Here is a 19,475-nt window from a genome sequence, read left to right on the forward strand (position 1 = left end):
GTGGGTTGCCATTTCCTCCTTCAGAGGACCTTCCCAAACCAGCGATTGAACCCCTGTCTCTTGCATCTTCTGCATTGGCAGGTGGATTCTTTACCACTGACCCACTTGGGAAGCCCACTCTTCTGATAGACACCTATTTTCACCCCAGAATAATAGCCAGCCGTCCCCATCCCCAACTGACTACATACTTCATGATTAAGCCCAATATGTTAAGGGAGGAGCGGGGTAGTAAAAAACAAAGGGAATTTTTTGGAGCAATATTTCTCTTCCAGATGTTTTTCTCCATGTGGGGAGATCTCATGTAGTATAATTCTTGTCCCTTTTCTCCCCTTAACTTGATTCCACAGGGGAGAACCCAGGCTTCTCACTGCACGGTACTTGGTTTTTCAAAAGCAATATCTAGAAAGTAAGCGTTCTAAGCACCTCAGGCAGAAGCTGTCCGCTTATGATAAAGTTGCTTCATTGGTCCCAGAATGTTATGCCTGTTGTATTCAATTCATTAAATAAGTCACTAAAGCCAGTTTGGTTCCAGGGGAGGGGTATTAGACTGTACCTTTTGATGTGAGAGACAGTAGGCTTATCTTCAAGGTAGGATTGATGGTAGCCTTCTCCAGCGATTATCTACTATACATACTGTATCTTTTCCCCTCCCTTCACTTTCAACCTGTTTATGCTCATAATTAAAATATGTTTCTTAGAAGCAGCATGATGTTGCTCTTGATTTATTTTAATCCAAACTAATTATTTCTACCACTTAATATACATGTTTAGTTCATTTACACATAATATCGCTATTGGCATAGCTGCATGGAAGTCTCCCATGTTATTGTTTTATATTTAACCCATTTGTTCCTCTAGTTTTTCCTCCTCTCTGGAGCAAATTGCGCTTGTTTTAGTATCCCATTTCCGTTTATGTATTATCTTCATAGTTCTTTGTGTTAAATTTGCTTTTAGTAATTGCTTTGGAGTGTACAATATGAATTATTTAATTGTCATCTCCTTTAATGAACAGCATAAGTACCTTGAATAGAACAATTCCCTCTATTTCCTTCCACACTTTGTATTCTTATCATTTTATACTTTATCACTGTATATATTATAAATACCATAATCAATGTTTCTGTTTTGGTTTTAATAAGTTTGTTAAAAACATGTTTATGTGTAAATAGAATCTATAATATCCCAGAAGGAAATCATGTGTGTGTGTATAATACATATTATGGTATATAAAACAAATATGTATGTGTGTGTATCCGTGCAAATCTATGACAGATAGATGGATAGATAGATAGATAGAAATAGACTCCATCTCAAGGGGCATCTCTCTCAAATCTCCTCTCCTTCTCTTTAGGTCACTACACCCAAGCACTGAGAGAAGACCCATGGAAGAGACCTGGTGAGTGAGTAGAGACTTGCCTTGCGGCTTGCTGAAGCTTCTTTGAATTGTAATCAATCACGCTTCCCACATGAGACTATTAAAAGGTCATTAGATTTTTGACTACTAAGTCTATGAATGGATTTCTTCTGCTGAAGTTGTGCCGGGTATGAGACCAGTGTTTGGTCCTTTTTCTCCTGGAAAGCATTCCTCACTCTCTGGGGTGCAGTTCATTTGAGTTTCTCTGTGTCCTCTTCTGATGGGTTTCAAAGGATGATTCTGCAGTCTTTCCAGCCTTCTGTTGTTTGGTTTTTGTTCCTTTCTACATGTGAATTAGAGCAGAATTTTTCAAATTCCTTAGAATTAAGACAATTCACATTTAGGGTCTCTTCAGCCTCAAAGGAATTTGTCAAATTCATGTTTATCACTCCAGTTTCAGCTTAAGTATCATTTCCTTAGGAGAGATTTCCCCTAATAATCCTTTTATTTCTCTTCTAATTGTAAATCATTTTCTTTGTGAGATTCTCAGTAGTTGTCATAGTGATAGGACTAATACTCTGTGATTAATGTGGCTATTGTAACCAAAAATACGAACAGATAGGGGGAAGAGAGGATTTTCTGGATAGTAGTTGTGTTTTTGTCTGTCTTGCATTCTATTTGTTGTCTGTAAGTATCAGTGGCCCCCATTCCTTTGGACAAATGCTTCTCACATGTTCTCTAGGGACTTAAGGACGGTTATTGTACAGCACCTCCTAGTTATGCCTCATTCCTGTTCTAGGTAGGTAAGTGATGGAGGCTGAGCCAACCAGAGGACCCTACTAAGTACCAACCTCAGTATTATTCAGTATTGCAAGGCACACAGTACTGCACACACAAGGTGGCAAGGCACAGTCTCCCAACTTAAGCTTAGTCAATACAGGCAATTCATGTATTTATGTCACTGAAATGTACAAGAAGTTTGTTTCAAAAATTGGATCACAAGCGTTTTTTTCCCCAACATGTGGATTTCATTTAATAATGAAATAATGTATGTTAATGTTCTACTTTGTATTATTTTAGACATGACATTATTTAATAGGTTCTTATCAGCATAATAGGTCAATGGACTTGGTTTCATTACTAATTCTTTAACAACTGGTTGAATATTCTGCAGTTATACAATAAACTACTGTATACCTGCTTGAGGGGATAGTACCTTACATTCTAAATGGAAAATACCAGTACCACTGCAGCTCATTAAAAAAAAATAGATTATTATGGAGAAAGCGCATCTATGGCAATAATAATTTCCTTTTTAATTTCAAATGGTCTACTTTTAGGGATTCAGCATCAACATCAACATAATGCAACCTGTAGTAGGATCCATCTACCTACCACCCTTCTTAAACTTCTCTGTTTTCTCTCCTTTATTTCTCTCTCTCTTTTCTTCTCATCTCTCTCTCTTTCTTCTCATCCACATCTTCCTTCATTTCCATTCCTCTTTATGACATATACCCCCATTTCACTTTTGTTAGAATGCATATAAGAGAGACAATAAAACTTAATAAAAAGGCCATTTACTAAGACAGTTTGGGCCGATGAAGAATCTCTGCAAGGTTATTTTCTGAGAGTGGGCTGGTTTCTCTTAAAGTCATTTAGGGAAGAGAATTTCCCCAAATGAGGATCTGGCTAAGCCTGACAGGCTCTGGGGCAGGGTTACCACCTCTCCAGGGCTCTCTAGTTGGTGGGTTGTGATGATAAAACCAGCTCTGAGTACAGGAGATTTTCATTTGATGAGTGGTCTGAACATCTACTTAGTGGTTATAAAATATTTGCTGCTGAAAGCCACAGAGCATTGATAAACAGATCCTGGACAGCTGAGTTATTGCAATCTACTTAACATGAGGAGAACAAATTATGAGTCAAATGGTCCTGTTTAATAACCCTACTCAGGGAAGAGGGCTGCTCAAGGCTGGTATTAACCCTGCCTGCACTGTGTCTGACCAAGATCCCGGCAAGGGCTGTGCGGGATGGAAGGGATTCAGGTGGGTTTGCCATTAGGTCCTAAGGTACACAGAGAGGAAATTTTAAAAGGCCCATCTGGTAAAGGAAATAAACAATTTGTAAAACTGCTGTATGATATTGAATACACTACCTAGACCCCCTTCTGCGGTTTACATTTCATCTTCCTTATATTACACATGTTTAGGCTTATTAAATCTTGGCTTTGGCATAATCCTGTATTTTTTTTTGCTATTGGGGGAAGGGAAGGAATATTTGTCTGTTCTCCATTAGTCATTTGATCTTAGGTCCGTCATCTTTGCCCAAGTGCTGTAAATACTCTCTTTGAAATCTAACTCCTTTTCTGTATTTCCAAGATTAGGCTTTTCTTTAACGTGGCCAGAAAGGGATGGCTTCACATTGCTCATGAGAAACAGACTTGAAATATGTTTCTTGTGAATGTTATTTTAAAAAAGGAAATGAATTTAAAATAGCATTTGTTTCTTAACTGGCTCCCAAGCAAGCTTTTAGGGGTATGTATGAAAAGTACATACGTATGGAGGGTGAGTGAACGGAGTGCTGAGAGTGGGCAGTGAGCAAGCTAGTATCATTTCCCATGGCTTGAACATTTTTCTGAGGATTTTGCTTAATCAGGGCTACGAGGTGTTATTTGAGCCGTACCCAAATTGAGGTGTCACATCTCTATCCTGCATCTCTACTTCATTCACTAGCATTCTGTACTCCTCCAGCAAAAAGCACATGCATACGCGTAAGTATGGGCTTCTCTGGTAGCTAAGATGGTCAAGAATCCACCTGGAATGTGGGAGACCTGGGTTCAATCCCTGGATTGAGAAGATCCTCTGGAGGAAGGCAGGGAACGCACTCCAATATTCTTGCCTGGAGAATCCCCTTGGACAGAGGAGTCTGGCGGGCTACAGTCCATGGGATCACAAAGAGTCGGACACGACTGAGCGACTATCGCTCACTCACTCGCCCACATGCATGCACACACATGCACTCTAGACTTGAGTTCTGACTGCTCCGAAGCTTTTTACTCCTACAGATCATTTTCATTCTTTCCTTGACCCCCAAGGTGGAATTCACTGCTGGAAATCTACCTGCAGAATCCAGATGTTCTGCAGACACAGAATTAGAAGTAAAAGGTATGCAAAGTATATGTTTAAAGAAAGTACAGAAAACCAAATTAAGCCACACAGTATTGTTGTCTCTACTGGCATACTCCCAATAGTTCCAAACTGGTTTGCCTGAGTCAAGAATTTCCTTAAATGACATGCTCTGGGCTAGGAAGGCTTTTAAGGCCTCTTCACCTTAGAGTGCAAACCTAGAAAGCAAAGTCTCGATTTGGCATGCTACTTAAACCATGATTAGTGGAGTGTATCAGCAGGCTAGAAATAGCTGCATTTGCAAACCTCATGTTCTCCAGCTCTTGACTGTCCGCCAAGCCCCAAATCAATCCCAAAGAATGAAAAATAAGATAATAATGAGAAAATGGACTTTTCAAGCCAAAACCCAGGAAAGGACCTTAGTTTTTGTATGCTGACTTCAGGCCACATAAAACAAGGAGCTGTGACTCTGTCCTATCTTTAGGACAGTTTTCGGTGTGACTATACATAGACCCTTCCTTTTCTTTAGGTCTTGGTTTCTTTTTGAGTAAACTGGGGACAAATTTTGCTGACTTCCTCCTCTGGAATATAATGCATTCTTCTATCTAAATACCTGATGCTGGGATATTTTGAGGGGGAAGGTTTTTGCCAGATACTGAGCTGAATTCTTGTTCTGAGTTAGTGTAAGACAGACTTGATTGTGTGTTTGTTTTTTCCCATTAAAATATGTCCTGTGCCTTTCTGTGACAAGCTGCTGTAAAATGTTTCAAGAGATCACTTCTGTTTTGAGGCTGTACTTCCTTTGGTCTGAATCTGAGTTGGGTGGGGAATGGGCCCACTTTTAACTTCATCCTCTAGAGCCGGGTGGGCGTTTACTGCCCCTGTTTGTTATGGAGAAGTAGCCATAAATCAGCGCTCAATTTCCATTTTCTCCTTATTGATGGAGTTACTGGAGGAAAACAGCTTGTCTCTCAAGCTCTTGGCGCCCGGCGAGCTGAAAGCTGCATACAATAAAAGTTGTTTTGACAGAGAACTGACCAAACAGGACAATGAACGGAGGAGGAAAGGGAGGGGGAGAGAGGGGACGCGCTTGTCTGTTTTGAACTGAGGCATGCTCTCTTTTTTTCTTTGTTAAATTACTTTTTCATATGAAGGACACAAAGGGAGTGGCCCCTACTGGCAGCCAGAAGGCAGAAAACAAACTCTTTGAAATTTCTAATTTGTTTATAGATGGTCCTCCAGGAGTCGGCTGGAAAATAATTTTGTCTGCCAGAGACAGGGAACAGCTACCCGAGGGTGTTGTGGTGAAAAAAATGACTCTCGAGTTTTGGTCCTTGAATGTCTTACTGTTCAGCACTCAGCAGTTGTTCTGAAATAACTCATCTGGCAGAGAAAGAGAATGAAAGAAAAATCCCTCTGCTACTCTCTGGCCTGAGTTTCTAGGAAGCTTACTTTTTTTTTTTTTAAAAGGTTTTTTGATTTGGCTTTACACTGTGTGTCAGTTAATTGTAGAGTTACACCAAGGTCTGTGAAATCTTGTTGGCTAACATGCCTTCTCCTCTCGGACTGTTTTCTCCCTCGGACTGTTTTCTCCCTGTGATATGCTAACAATCAAACTCTTTTTCTAGATGACACCACAGTTTATCTCTCCTAGGCAAACCTAATCTGAGGGTGTTTCTGAATGTGGGCGAGACATGATTTGGAGACAGGGATCTCTGTTCTCGAACATAAGAGGATTTCTAGAAGTTTCCTCCATTTTGTTGTTTGTGATATGGGGCCTAGGATCACCTTTCCTGCATTTGTGTTTATGTTGTGGAGATACCCTCACACCTGGTAGGAGGGAGTAGCAGTGTTTCCACAGAAACTTGGATCACTGGCTGGGAAGCCTCAAACAATGCTTTCATTGTATCGATTAGGATATTGAGACCCAGTGACTTGATGAAGGAAGCATAGCTGTTTAGGACAGAACTATGGTTAGAACTCGGGTCTAATTGTTAACCTATAGCTGCCTCCCCTATTTCTCCCATTCTCATGGCTTTGGTCATGGAAATAATTTTAGGAAATATGTCAAGTTTAAGTGAATCTCTCTAAATCCATAGATTTGACTCCTCCCTCTAAGCCCGGAAGAGGGTTAGCTATTTGTCATCTGAAGCTGAATGAGTAAATTAGGTCAGTTTGTCCAATTACCTGCCTCTTTTTGCCTCTCTCTGTCTCAGGTAGTGAAAACTACTAAACTCACAGAACCAGAAAGACTGGTACAACTACAACTTTAAGATCTACAACTTCTCCTGGGCTCTCAGTGTTTCCTGATTATCCTCTGCTTGCCTAATTTTTTCAAGCCTCCATTTTCCTTCAGCTTCCTGACCATCCCCTCAATTTTCTGCTTATTCCGATTCACTGAGCCCACTCTGTATTTTACAGTCGAAGTAGAAGCTGTTAATGGTCTCCTTCAAACTCCTGTGTCTAACCCCCCACCACTTACATCTCTACCTATCTTGTTCTCCTTCATCTATCTGTGATTCATGTCTCTTCTCCCAAATGATTCATGCCTCTTGTCTCAAATCTGCCCTCTTTACTGGTTCTTTGTCCTTGTTCCTTGTGCTTTTTTCAGAGAGCTCAATCTAGTCATTGTGCTCTTCCTTGTATGTTTAGCATGATTCTGTTTTGTGGTTCTTTCCAATTTATGCTTAAGCCACTTCCTCTGACTCCCTATCTTCTTTGGCTTTGACTTATCTTTCTCTTTTTCTTCACAGCAAGTTTTCCTGAAATAAGAAGTCTATGCTGCTGCTTCCTTTAAAAAAATTTTTTTTTACCTCCCACTCATTCTTCAAACTAAAGTATCTATGTTTTACTTCTGCTATACTTCTGAATCTACTCTTGTGGGTCCCAAAGACATAGGTTGTTGCAAAATTCACTGGATATATACTTTCTAGGCATAATCATATTTAACCCATGGGCAGCATTTGTTAACCATGATATCTTTACCTTAAAAACAATCTCCTGATTGACAACAGGGCATTATATACTCATGTTTTTTTCCATAACCCTCTGGCCATTTCATTTCAGAATTCTTTGCATGCTCATTTTCTTCTGCCCAAGTTGTTACTCTTGGCATTGGTTAGAGTCTCTCCTAAATTGTATGATCCACCCATTTCATTATGTTTAACTTCTCACACATATTGTGGCAAATTTCAGATCTTCATTTCCAACATATGTATGTTTTCTAAATTTCAGACCCAGTTATCCAAATACCTATAAGATGTCTCACTTTGGATGTTCCACAGGCATCTCCAGCTCAGTATAGGGCAAATCACCCTTTGTTCCAAACCTGTTCTTCCTCCTATGTTACTTATCTCAGTGAATAGTAGGAGTTCACCCAGTTGCTCAGGCCAGTACTTCTTATCCTCCTGAACCTAGTACTTCTTATCCTCCTGAACCTAGTACTTCTTATCCATCCTGTGTCTCCAAGACATTTTCATACAACCCTAAATATGTCTCAGTTCCATCCAATTTCCCACATACCTTAATCCCAGCTACTGTCTCTCTTGCTTGAATTACTCCATAGACTTTTAACTGTTCTCTTTATCTTCTGTATTGTTTCCAATTCACTTTCTTTATTGCAGCGAAAGTGGTATTACTACAACAAAAGTCTGTTCAAGTCATCGTCTAGTTTTTTCCTAGCTCTCCATTGCCCTAAAAGGCAGTACCTTAACTCCTTTTTCTGTGAGTTATGTGATCTGGACTCTACTTATCAATTCTACTTCATCTTACCTGATTTCCCTGCATATCCTCTTTAAACTAGTAAACTTATTTTATTTCCTCCAATGTGCCTTGATTTTTTTCTCTCTTTTAGTCAACAGTGATTTACTGAGCATTTACTGCGCTAAGCCCCTTCATTGTTTCCTCTGCTTTCACTCTTTCTCTCCTTCACCCTACTTTAAATGCAACTGACTCACTACTCATCTTGGAGTTTGCCTGGGAAGTCTTTCCTGATACCCTTCATATTAAGGTTTCCTACTATATGCTTCTGTGGCGGCTTCAGTGTCTTCTATGTCTTACTGCTTTCTTTATAATTGCTTGTTTAATTACTGACCAGTCTTCCCCACCATTTGTACAGGGTTAAGGGCATAGACTGATTTCTGCATTATTCATTATTGTGTCTCTATTGTCTAGAGTAAAGGAAAGACTTTTTTCATTTATGGAATGAATAGATGGGTGAATATTTTCAAAGTTTGAAAAGAGAATGTGCATAATATTGCCAATAGTATCGCCGTTCAAGTAATAATAATAAGATAACTTGCTTCTCACAGAAGGAGTTAAGAAAAGTTTTGTTTAAAGTTTATCCTTTCATTCTGGAGGTCTTTAAAACTCTCTCAGAAAGACCTGGCCTAAGGGAAAGGTGAGATGAGATAATTTGTTGACTGGGCACGTTTATAAATGTCTGCAGTGGTTTACAAGTTAGTCCCACATTGACACAGTTCAAGGAGAGCCATGGCAGATGATGTCCTTATTCTCTAGTCTCAGGAGCTAGTGACTCAAGGAACACTTACGTGGGCATGACTTCCACGTCCAGCCTCCCTCAGGTGTATGAGGAACAGAAAGAATGCAAAAAGAAAAAGAAAAACAGAAAAGGAGACAGGTAGGGAGTGATTGTAGAAGTTTTTCAAACTATATGTTTAAACTTTACAGCTTAATTTCAGAGCCTAGGGACCAGTAGCAAGGCATGCTCTAGGGGCCATGGCAAGGTTGCTAAATGCAACGAGTTCTTATTAGTATAAAATCACGTAAAGGAGCACAAATAAAGAATGACAGAGAATAATTTTATAACAGTACAAAGTTAATGTGCATAGCAATAAAGAGCCCAGGGCTAAAAGGCAAAACTTAATATTTGTGTAAGGGATAGCATGGTCATCATTAATAAGACCAACAGTACACTGTTAATGTGATCAGAGCTAGCAAAGTAGCAAAGATTCGCACATGATTATTCTATTAGGTTATTTATAACGTGTGGCTATTGTAAAAAAAAAATCCCCAGGAAATATTCACATATCAAATCTAATGGCAGATCAGATTTAATAAAAGCTATCTTGTTTATTGACTTTTATCATACATCGTAAACTGCGGTAAGACCTTATAAACATTATTGGATTTAGTCCTCACGTCAACCTTGAAGTGGGTATTATTATTCCCATTTCATATACTGACTAGTGTGTTGGGGGTGTCGGAGAATTATGACTCCACATAGCCTGTCTTCTGCAGGGCTGTGTCATCCAGCCATTCCCCTAATTGATAAACACTTAATTCTCATACTAAGGATATCAGTACACATTTCAAACCATAGGATTCAGGTCTCACTGAAATAAAACCATCCAGATTGTGGAAAAGTCCTTTTCTCAACATGACACATGTAGGGTGGAGTGATGGAGTGAATGTGAGGATGAGGAAAGAGACTGAAAGTGAACTGCTCCCTTCCCACCCTTTGTTCACAAGTCCTCAGTTGGAGTGATTTGGTGTGCTTTGATAAACCACTTATCCTAACATGTTATCTGCAATTTATAACATCGTGCTATAAATTTGGGCAATATTACTAGAAGATCCCTGCTAGTATACCTTGAATGAACAATACTGTAAGCTAACAATTAAAAAACACCTATTGAGAGAGCTGTATGTGACTCATTTGCAAATAGACGTTGGAACCTTGTTTAAAGCAATATCAACTCCGGCAAGACATATAAACATACACAGTGGACATATAAACAACAAAATAAAATATAAATAAGTACCATGCTGGATATTGTAGTGGGGGTTGATTAAGCAGGCCTTCCTGCCATCCCTTTCCCTTTCTCTGGTGACAGAATTTATCTTTCTTGTAGGAAATCCATTTTGTCCATGAGCCTGAGTTTAAGTATGAGTCCAAGATGTAGACTTAGCCAATCAGAGAGAAAATACTCCATTCTCTTATCTCTCGTCTCATCCTGGATTCATTCAGGAATGGACACGTGACTCAAGATAAACCAAGCCCATTCTCTTTTTCATGAATTTGAGTCTTGAAGTAAATGACAAAAGGTGGGGGCGTTAGTTGTTTCTTTGTGAAGGCAACAATGCAGAGATGACCCATTACTCTCTATCATTATGAGTCATGTAACTACCCTATTGCTGTCCTCCCAGAGGCCTGATGGTCCAATTCCTTCTGCAAGTCTGTGAGACTTCGAGTTTGTCACCTAATTTCTCGTATGCAATTGTATCTTTCTTTTCCACAGTTATGGTTGTTACTTCCTATTTTTTTGTTTGTTAACTAGAGCTGCGTTTTGGCTTATAATTAGAAGACTGTGACTGATGGAGAAATTGGTATTAGGAATGGGGTATTGCAGATAACAAAAGCTAAGGGATAAAATTGGCAGAAAGATGGCAGGGTGAGGACCCTGGGAATTCCCTCCGTTCTGACGGAGAAGGTGGCAGTGCTCATTCAGTGACACCAAAACACCTTCTTACAATGTCATTGCTCGTAGTTTCTTTGTACAGAAATATAGCTGCTAAACTGTTAAGTCCATGGGGTCGCAAACAGTCGGACACAACTGAGCGAGTGAACAATAAAAGCCTGTAAGAGGTTTTATGGGAAAATGTGGGAAACTTGGAATTTGTTGGTTACTTTAAAAAATAATTAGATGAATCGGTTTATTTTTATGAACATGATTTCATATCAAGTAAATGCAAATATATTGATCTTTATCACTCAGTTTTCAAGGATTAAGTAGAGTTCCCTGTCCTACATAGGAGGTCCTTGTTGACTGTCTATTTAACATATAGTAGTGTATATATATCAATCCCAATTTATCCCTCTCCCCGTTTTCCCCTTGGTAACCATAAGTTTTCTAACTCTGTGATTCTGTTTCTGTTCTGTCAGTAAATTTGTATCATTTTTTAGATTCTGTATATAAGCCCCTGGAGAAGGAAATGGCAATCCACTCCAGTATTCTTGCCTGGAGAATCCCATGGACAGAGGAGCCTGGTGGGCTGCTGTCCATAGGGTCGCACAGAGTCGGACATGACTGGCGTGACTTAGCATGCATGCATATAAGCCATATTATATGATATTTGTCTTTCTCATTCATTTAGTATGATAATCTTTAGGTCCACCCATGATGCTGCAAAGGGTATTATTTCATTTTTTATGGCTGAATAATATTTCGTTGTATATATGTACCACATTGTCTTTTTTAAATTAATGAACTTAATTTACCTTTTAGAGCAGTTTTAGGTCCACAGAACCATTGAACAGAAAGTACAGAAATTTCCCCCTGTCTCCTCAAACATACCACCTCCTCTTGTTGAGATTTTTAATAAAATATTATAATAAAGGTACCAGCCACAGTCTAAGCTAGACCACCTGAAATCAAAGAGGGGAGAACTCTGCTGGGACGACAGTTTCAATTCAGGACTGTGAGGATGGACTGCCATGGGGGCACCTCAGTAAGACAGAGAAGTAGAAAGAGAACCCTGAGTTAGATTCAGAGACCACGTCTGGACAATTCTCTGACTTCAATTGCTTGTATGTGGAGTTTTCTAGAAGGTTAGTTGTTCAGTGATCAAGTGAAGTTTTAAGGTGCTTATTCTGCAAGGTCTGGGATTTCCCATCCCTCCAAATTTAATAAACAAGAATTGGGCTGTTATGGCAAGTAAGCCCTCAGGAAAGGAATATTCTTTGATAAAAGTGAAAGTGTTAGTCACTCAGTCATGTCTGACTCTTTGCAACCTATGGACTGTAGCCTACCAGGCTCCTCTGTCCTTGGAATTCTCCAGGCAAGAATACTCGAGTGGGTTGTCATGCCCTTCTCCAGGGATGTTCCTGACCCAGGGATTGAACCTGGGTTTGCTGCATTGCCACTTCCCTGGTGGCTCAGATGGTAAAGCGTCTACCTACAATGTGGGAGACCCAGGTTCGATCCCTGGGTTGGGAAGATTCTCTGGAGAAGGAAATGGCAACCCACTCCAGTACTCTTGCCTGGAAAATCCCATGGACAGAGGAGCGTGGTAGGCTACAGTCCATGGGGTCACAAGGAGTTGGACACGACTGAGCAACTTCACTTTCCTGCGTTGCAGGCAGATTCTTTACTATCTGAGCCACCAAGGAAGTTCATATAGTTCTCTCATATTCTCATGATTACAAGGAGCAATGGACATGGATGATTTTCCCAGAGGATAGAATCAGGGCAGTTATATTAAATGACTGAGGAAGCCGCCTTATTGCCTGGATAGGGAATCTTTGTAATCCTTGTCTGGCAGGAGATGATATATATTTGGGGCTGTAGCCATTGTAGGTGGTTTCTAAGTGGTATTCTTGGTATGGGCTTCCCTGGTGGCTCAGATGGTAAAGAATATACCTGCAATGCAGGAGACCCAGGTTCAGCCCCTGGGTAGGGAAGATCCCCTGGAGAAGGGAATAGCTATATTTATGTTGTTTTACCTTCATCCCTATGTCTGGAGTGTGTTGGGTGGTTCATTTCACAGGTGGTTACAGCTTTTAGAACCTGACTTGCTTTGACTGAAATCAGGGGTGCTGAATGAACATGGAGCCAGACATGATAATTGGACAGACCTTTGGTTTGTCTCTTTTGAACATAGTGTACTTCTAGTTGTTAGTAGAAGAGTTCATAGTGAAATTGTTTTGCAACTATTTTTCTCATGGTATGTATGATAGTGTGATACAAATATTAACCAGACAAGCAGTAGAATACAATGGAGATCTATGTTATTCCCAGCATCCCATATGCCCTCTTGAAAGAAAGAGCCTGGTTTTCTGTGGGGCAACCATTTCTTTGGTGTAGAGTGCAGACTGACCATCACATCCTCTCCCAGTACTTTCCTCATGAATGGATTGGATGTGTAACACAGGCTATTCAATACTAAATGTCTCCTGGTCACAGTAACTGGTTTAGGGTTGGATATGTGATCTAAGCCAGGATCCTGAGAGCCCTCTGTGTGATGTTTGTGTTAGCATTATGAAAGAAAATGCTTTCTTTTTACTGGATCAGCTTAATTAGTAGGATGTGAGTTTTGAACTGCCCACAGGCACAGGCTGGCCACATGGAGAGAGGCTTTTTGGGGATTGGAGAGCGAATGAATGAGTAAGCTGATATCTTGCTTTTATATTTTGAGCCCTGGAAATGACTAAAGTCACCTTTCTTTTCCTAAGCTACTTTACATACTGTCACACACATTATAGTAATAGGGAGCAAAGAAGTATCAGTAGTTAGTTATCTCCTTGTGGGACAGCTGCAAAGAAGACAAGGCATTTGAGATGGGTTTTGAAGGATGAGCAAGGGTTTTCCAATCAGAGAGCATGAATGAAAAGGCATTTGCGCAGAGGTAACAGCATGATGAAATGTAGATTTCCAGGAGTATGCACTTTATCAAGGGAAGGGGCATTGCAAACGTGGCATGTTGGGTGGAGAGATGGAGGATAATTCTTCAAGGATAGTGTGGGGGTGGATGATGAAGGGTATTTTTGCCGTCTAGGTGGTTCCAGCTTCATCACATTATCTTTGAGGGTATTTAAGTAGCTGAGCTGTGAGATCCCACCAGAGGAGGGAAGCAGGGATGCTGGGGTGCAAGGAAGAGCAAAGGCTCAGGGACCACAATGTCTGGAAGCAAATCCTGGCTCCATCACTTATTCTATCTGTGACTTTGGGTGAATTCTCAAAACTCTTAAAGCCTCAGTTTCTTCATCTGTAAAATGGGTCTGATAATAGTATTAATAGCATTTATAGATTTGTTACAAACATTAAATATGCCAATGTAAACACCTATACAAGTGTTCAACAGGCTGTTTCACAGAGGTATTATTATCAGTGATTTAGAAATAAAATTCTAGGGAGCAAACTGAGGATTTTTGTAGGGAAGGGGAAGCAGGGGGGAAAATATTGATCATTTGTAAGTGTCCCTTTCACACGGATTCATTTCTCAACCTGGATAACTTTCCCCTAATGGACAGAGAGGGCTTCCCTGGTGGCTCAGCAGTAAAGAATCCACCTGTCAGTGTAGGAAATGCAGGTTCAATCCCTGGGTCGGGAAGATCTCCTGGAGAAGATAATGGCAACCCACTCCAAAATTCTTGCCTGAAAAATCCCATGGACAGAGGAGCCTGCTGGACTGCAGTCCATGGGGTCACAAAGAGTTGGATCCAACTTAGTGACTAAATAACAACAGACAGAGAGGTAGGTCCCACACAAATAGGATATAGGACTAACTTGTTCGGGTAGGAGAATGAGAACGGATAAAAGACCAGTTTCAGAGCATATAATGCCACCCAAGAAGATGGACTTGCATACAGTTCTCAAGTTGGGGGGCCTTTGGTGGCCAGGAAATGGTCTGAGATCACTGGAGATTTGGAGGAAATGGCTGTGGTTAGGGACACAGACTCCAAAGTCCAGCAACAGTGGGAAAAATTTGCCTAGAGATGGCCTTGATTGTGGCAGATCACTGGAAGAGTCTTTGAAGATGTGAAGGAGAACCACAGGCAAGGATCTGCAGGAGGGCAAAGCAAGAGTTCAGAGAGCAAGGGGCCAGACGGTCCAGTTAACACCTTAGTAAGAAGTTCCACGAAATCCTTAACCATCACAACTAGTCAGGGATTCCACTTGATGTCCCATCACCCAGAACATAGGTTTAGCAAACCCTAAATGTCATTCACCCTAGCATGTCAGCAACAGGAGAGACAAAGCCCCCTGGCCCACCTCTAGGCTTAAGGTGAAGGCAGAGAATAATTGAAAGTACAGAAAGATAAGGAGAAAAGGAAGGAAGAGGGCTCTATAAGAGCATGAAAACCTGACCTCAATTCCAAGCTCTGAAAATTACTAGCTGTTTGATCCTAAACAAGTTGTTTGTTTAACTGTATCTTAGAAAGAACCAGTCTGTCTGGATCATTGTTCCATTCTCAGTGTCTAGAGCAGAAGGTGGTTTTTAGCAAGCCTGCAATGATTAGCTGTTGAATCAATATAAATATAAAATGGCATCTTATAAAAATTAAACAAGCAAATAGTAATAGTTATTGTTTTTTTGAGTGCTCATGGTGCAGCAGGCGATACTGTGAGTACTTTACATTTGTCAATTCATTGAATTCTCAGGGAATCCTGTGAGGCAGGAAAGATAATCCTGTTCATTTCGTAGATGGGCAGATTGAGGCAAAGACAGATGAAGGACGTTGTGCAAAATCACGAAGCTAGAAAGGAACAGAGTCAACATTTTTCCCTAGGTAGTCTGGCTCTAGAACACAATTTTTTAACCATAATTTACATTGACCCTTAAAGCAGATATTTAAACTGATTGATCCATGTCCCATTCTCCTATCTTTTGGTAACTATCCAAATTTTTCTTCAGGTGATAGGGCTGGATTTTCAGTCGAAGAATTAGACTCTATAACATGTCTAGAAATCATCACACTATGTTGCTGCTTATAAACATTTCTAAAAATGAGCTCAATGCACAAATGTGCTTGTGAAATTAAACTGTATATTAGAATATTTAAATTTAAAGTTAAATAGCAATTTGGAGATGGTAACATAATAACACTAATGGCACAATTTATATATATATATAAAATATATATCTACCTCTATATATCATACACTATTGAGCATATATACATATGTTGTGTATTGATGGGTAAAGATATATGTTGTTGTTTAGTTGCTAAGTTGTGTCCAACTCTTTTGTGACCACATGGACCCATAGCCCACAAGGCTTCTCTGTCCGTGGGATTTCCCAGGCAAGAATACTGGAATGGATTGCCATTTCCTTTTCCAGGGGATCTTCCCGACCCAGGGATCAAACTGGAGGCGGATTCTTTATCATTGAGCCACTAGGGAAGCCCAAAGATACATGTATGTACGGTTAAATACATTGTCAAATATTTGTCAAACATAATACATCACTTAGAGTAGTGCACCCTAAGTTTTAAAATCAACATGTGGCCTTGTAACTGATCAATAGAGTAAGATCTAAAAGAGGAGACAAGCACTTTGTTATACCAGTATCACAGTATTAATGGAAGCGTGATAAGGTGAACTTTTACCAAGGAATGCTGCCAGAAGAGGAGTTGAAAATCCTTATTCCCTAGGGAGGATATGAATGTGTCTCTGAGGAGGCAGCTGGACCCGGGGCGTTTCAGATTTGGAATAAGGAAGAATCAATGTGTGTGTGTTTACCAGCTCTGACCTTGGGCCCTCTCAACATATCCCAGTGAGAATGGCTGGCAACTACTAAAAGCCTCTGGAGATTGTACTTACGGGTTAAAACCATTGCTGACCGAGGCCAGTGACCATGGAAGGGAGACATCTCTTCTGGTGAGTTGCCCTGGGAAGTCTCTTCTAGAAGCATCCCTTGGAAAGGAAAGAAAAAGGAGTGAGTGGGAGAAATTCTTGAATTTATCTGTATACACCAAAAAGAAAAAACATGGGAGTGACCAAGATTACCTTGAACTGGCAATATTATGTCTTCTGCCATTTGGCAGAGTGGAAGATAAAGAGCAAAGAGAAACAGTCCATAAATTCACACTTCTACCTGTCAGGGTTTATGGTGGGGAAATTTGTTCCTGCTATATTTGTAACAAACTGAATGCTCTTCAGCAACTTCGTTTTTCCGAAGCATCTCATCTGTGCCTGGTTTATGTTCACTGAACTGCAAAGTTTACTTTGTTAGATTGCTTTCCTAATCCTAGGCGAGATTTGCCATAGAAGACAATCCGTCATAAAGCTGTCAGCTTCCATTTCTCTGCCAAGGAAGTAAAGCCTGAGAGCCAACAGCTTATCGAGGTGTTCGTCAGGGGTGGACCTTCTGTGTTCGCACAGGTACCTCCTTATCTTTCTATTCTGTTGCTTGTACACTTGGCCTTCCAACAATCCTTCCGCTCCTGCTATATATTCAAATGTACAAAGCATTTCATGAAATAGGCTATAATCTCCTGGGTTGGTGTAAACTCCAATGGCGCTACTCCTTCATCATTATTTCTCATGGGTTATTTGTCTTTAAAGTACACATTTTTGATCACGCAATTTTACACGAGCATTTCAGTTTCATAGGTCAAAGCGTGTCTCTAACCTGGGTGCTCTAAAATTTACCTCGAGTTTTCATTAGAGGCAAATTACACTCTGAGCGGTTCCTCCTCAACTTACTCGTTAGTACTCTCCCTGATGGAAGAAAGTCCTTTTATTACTTCATGAATTTATTCACTGTGTTTCTTTGCCTCAGGGCTGAACTACTCCAGTCACCCAATTTTCCTTTCTAAGTTGCTTCTGGTGATTTCTTTGGTCATACACTCCCTCTGCTGCCCCACAGAATCTTTCCTTTTGAGATGCAAAGCTCAGTCCTTCAGCTTATTAGTTCTGGTAGCTAAAAATAAAAGCTGATTTCTGTTGTCTGTCAATCATAGGGAGATATTTGTCCACTGATGAGAATTTGCAAAGTTTGTTTCCTCAATGGTACATTGCTGTAACCTGCACACAATGCTTTACATATAGACTTGGACATTTAACAAGCACTCATACACTTGGTTTTTCTTAGCAGTGTCCTATAACTCACCCACTCTGGAGAAGTTTTCAACTGCAGGAATCAAGATGATGGTGTCTCTCACAATAGAAAATACATCTAATAAAAGTCAACTGGTTCCCCCACTTTGTCAAGCAGAAGACAATACTGCTATAAATCAAAAGAATAATATAATTGATTTTTCCCCACTGACTTTGAAACCAATCATCTGTTTTAGTTGTGGAATTTGATCCAATTTGGGATAGTCTTCTGTGTTTCCTGGGCTTCCCATGTAGCTCAGCTGGTAAAGAATCCGGCTGCGATGCAGGAGACCCTGGTTCAATTCCTGGTTCAAGAAGATCCACTGGAGAAGGCATAGGCCACCTACTCCAGTATTCTAGGACTTCCCTTGTGGCTCAACTGGTAAAGAATCCACCTGCAATACGGAAGACCTGGGTTTGATCCCTGGTTTGGGAAAATCCCCTGGAGAAGGGAATGGCTACCCACTCCAGTATTCTAGCCTGGAGAATTCCATGGACTGTATAGTCCATGGGGTTGCCAAGAGTCGGACACAACTGAGCAACGTTGACCTCACTCTGTATATCCTAGGTAATTCCCATGTATTTTATGTATTTGTGTAGGTGGTTTAACTTGTGTTTACTTTGTACAGCCCTAGGTAGTAGGAGATATTAGCCCCAATCTACCATGATGACCCTAATCTGTGCATGCGTGCTAAGTTGCTTTACTCAAGTCCAGCTCTGTGCGACCCTATGGACTGTAGCCCGCCGGTCTCCTGTGTAACTGAGGCTAATAGAAGGTAAATCAGTTATCCAAGTTTTTGGAGTAGACATCAGAGACAGAATTTGAACCCTAGCAGTCTGGCTCCGAGCCATTGCTTTGAGCTCTGCCGTAAACACTGAACTCTGTGACTGCTCTCAGAAGCTATGGATTGATTCTTAGGCATTGCATAAGATTTTTTTCCTTGTCCAAGCATAGTTACTTTCTGAAGGTACACTTGGCTTAGTGTTTATTTCAAATGCTCCATGAAACTTTTCAATTGAATTTAGAATTACGTAGTTCATCTTTCAGAAAAGTTGAGACAATGAACTATATTTGAGTGTGTTTCTCAGCATTTGGTTTAAGTTTTAGCAATATAGTTGCTTCCCAACTCCCCTTAATATGAATTATTTATCTGATCCAAAAGTTGGCTCTATTGATGACAGATGTGAATGAGCTGATTCACACATTTTATTCATCTTCACTCTTGTATTAAATCCAGTAATAAACAAAGGTGTACCAATTTTCTTGATGACTTAAAGATATGAGACAGGATATAATAAAAGCACTCAATGCCAAAACAAATTCTACACAAGCAAGATATTAAATCTCAACAAGGCTATGGTGCTTAATAAAACAAAAAAGTTCTATTGCTTAAAACTATGAACTCTTTGCAGCATTTTTCAGTGCTAAAACAT

General features: G+C 40.2%; 1 long non-coding RNA gene across 1 annotated transcript in view; it reads left to right on the top strand.

The window, feature by feature from the left end:
- The window catches only part of LOC139183905 (uncharacterized), a 249,148-nt gene that overhangs the window by 71,100 nt on the left and 158,573 nt on the right, over positions 1 to 19,475 (top strand). The window contains exon 2 of the long non-coding RNA XR_011567409.1: positions 1,352 to 1,396. This is a non-coding gene — a long non-coding RNA (uncharacterized lncRNA). The remainder of the gene's footprint in view (positions 1 to 1,351; positions 1,397 to 19,475) is intronic.

This window comes from Bos indicus, chromosome 7 (assembly GCF_029378745.1).
Source record: "Bos indicus isolate NIAB-ARS_2022 breed Sahiwal x Tharparkar chromosome 7, NIAB-ARS_B.indTharparkar_mat_pri_1.0, whole genome shotgun sequence".
Taxonomy (NCBI): domain Eukaryota; kingdom Metazoa; phylum Chordata; class Mammalia; order Artiodactyla; family Bovidae; genus Bos; species Bos indicus.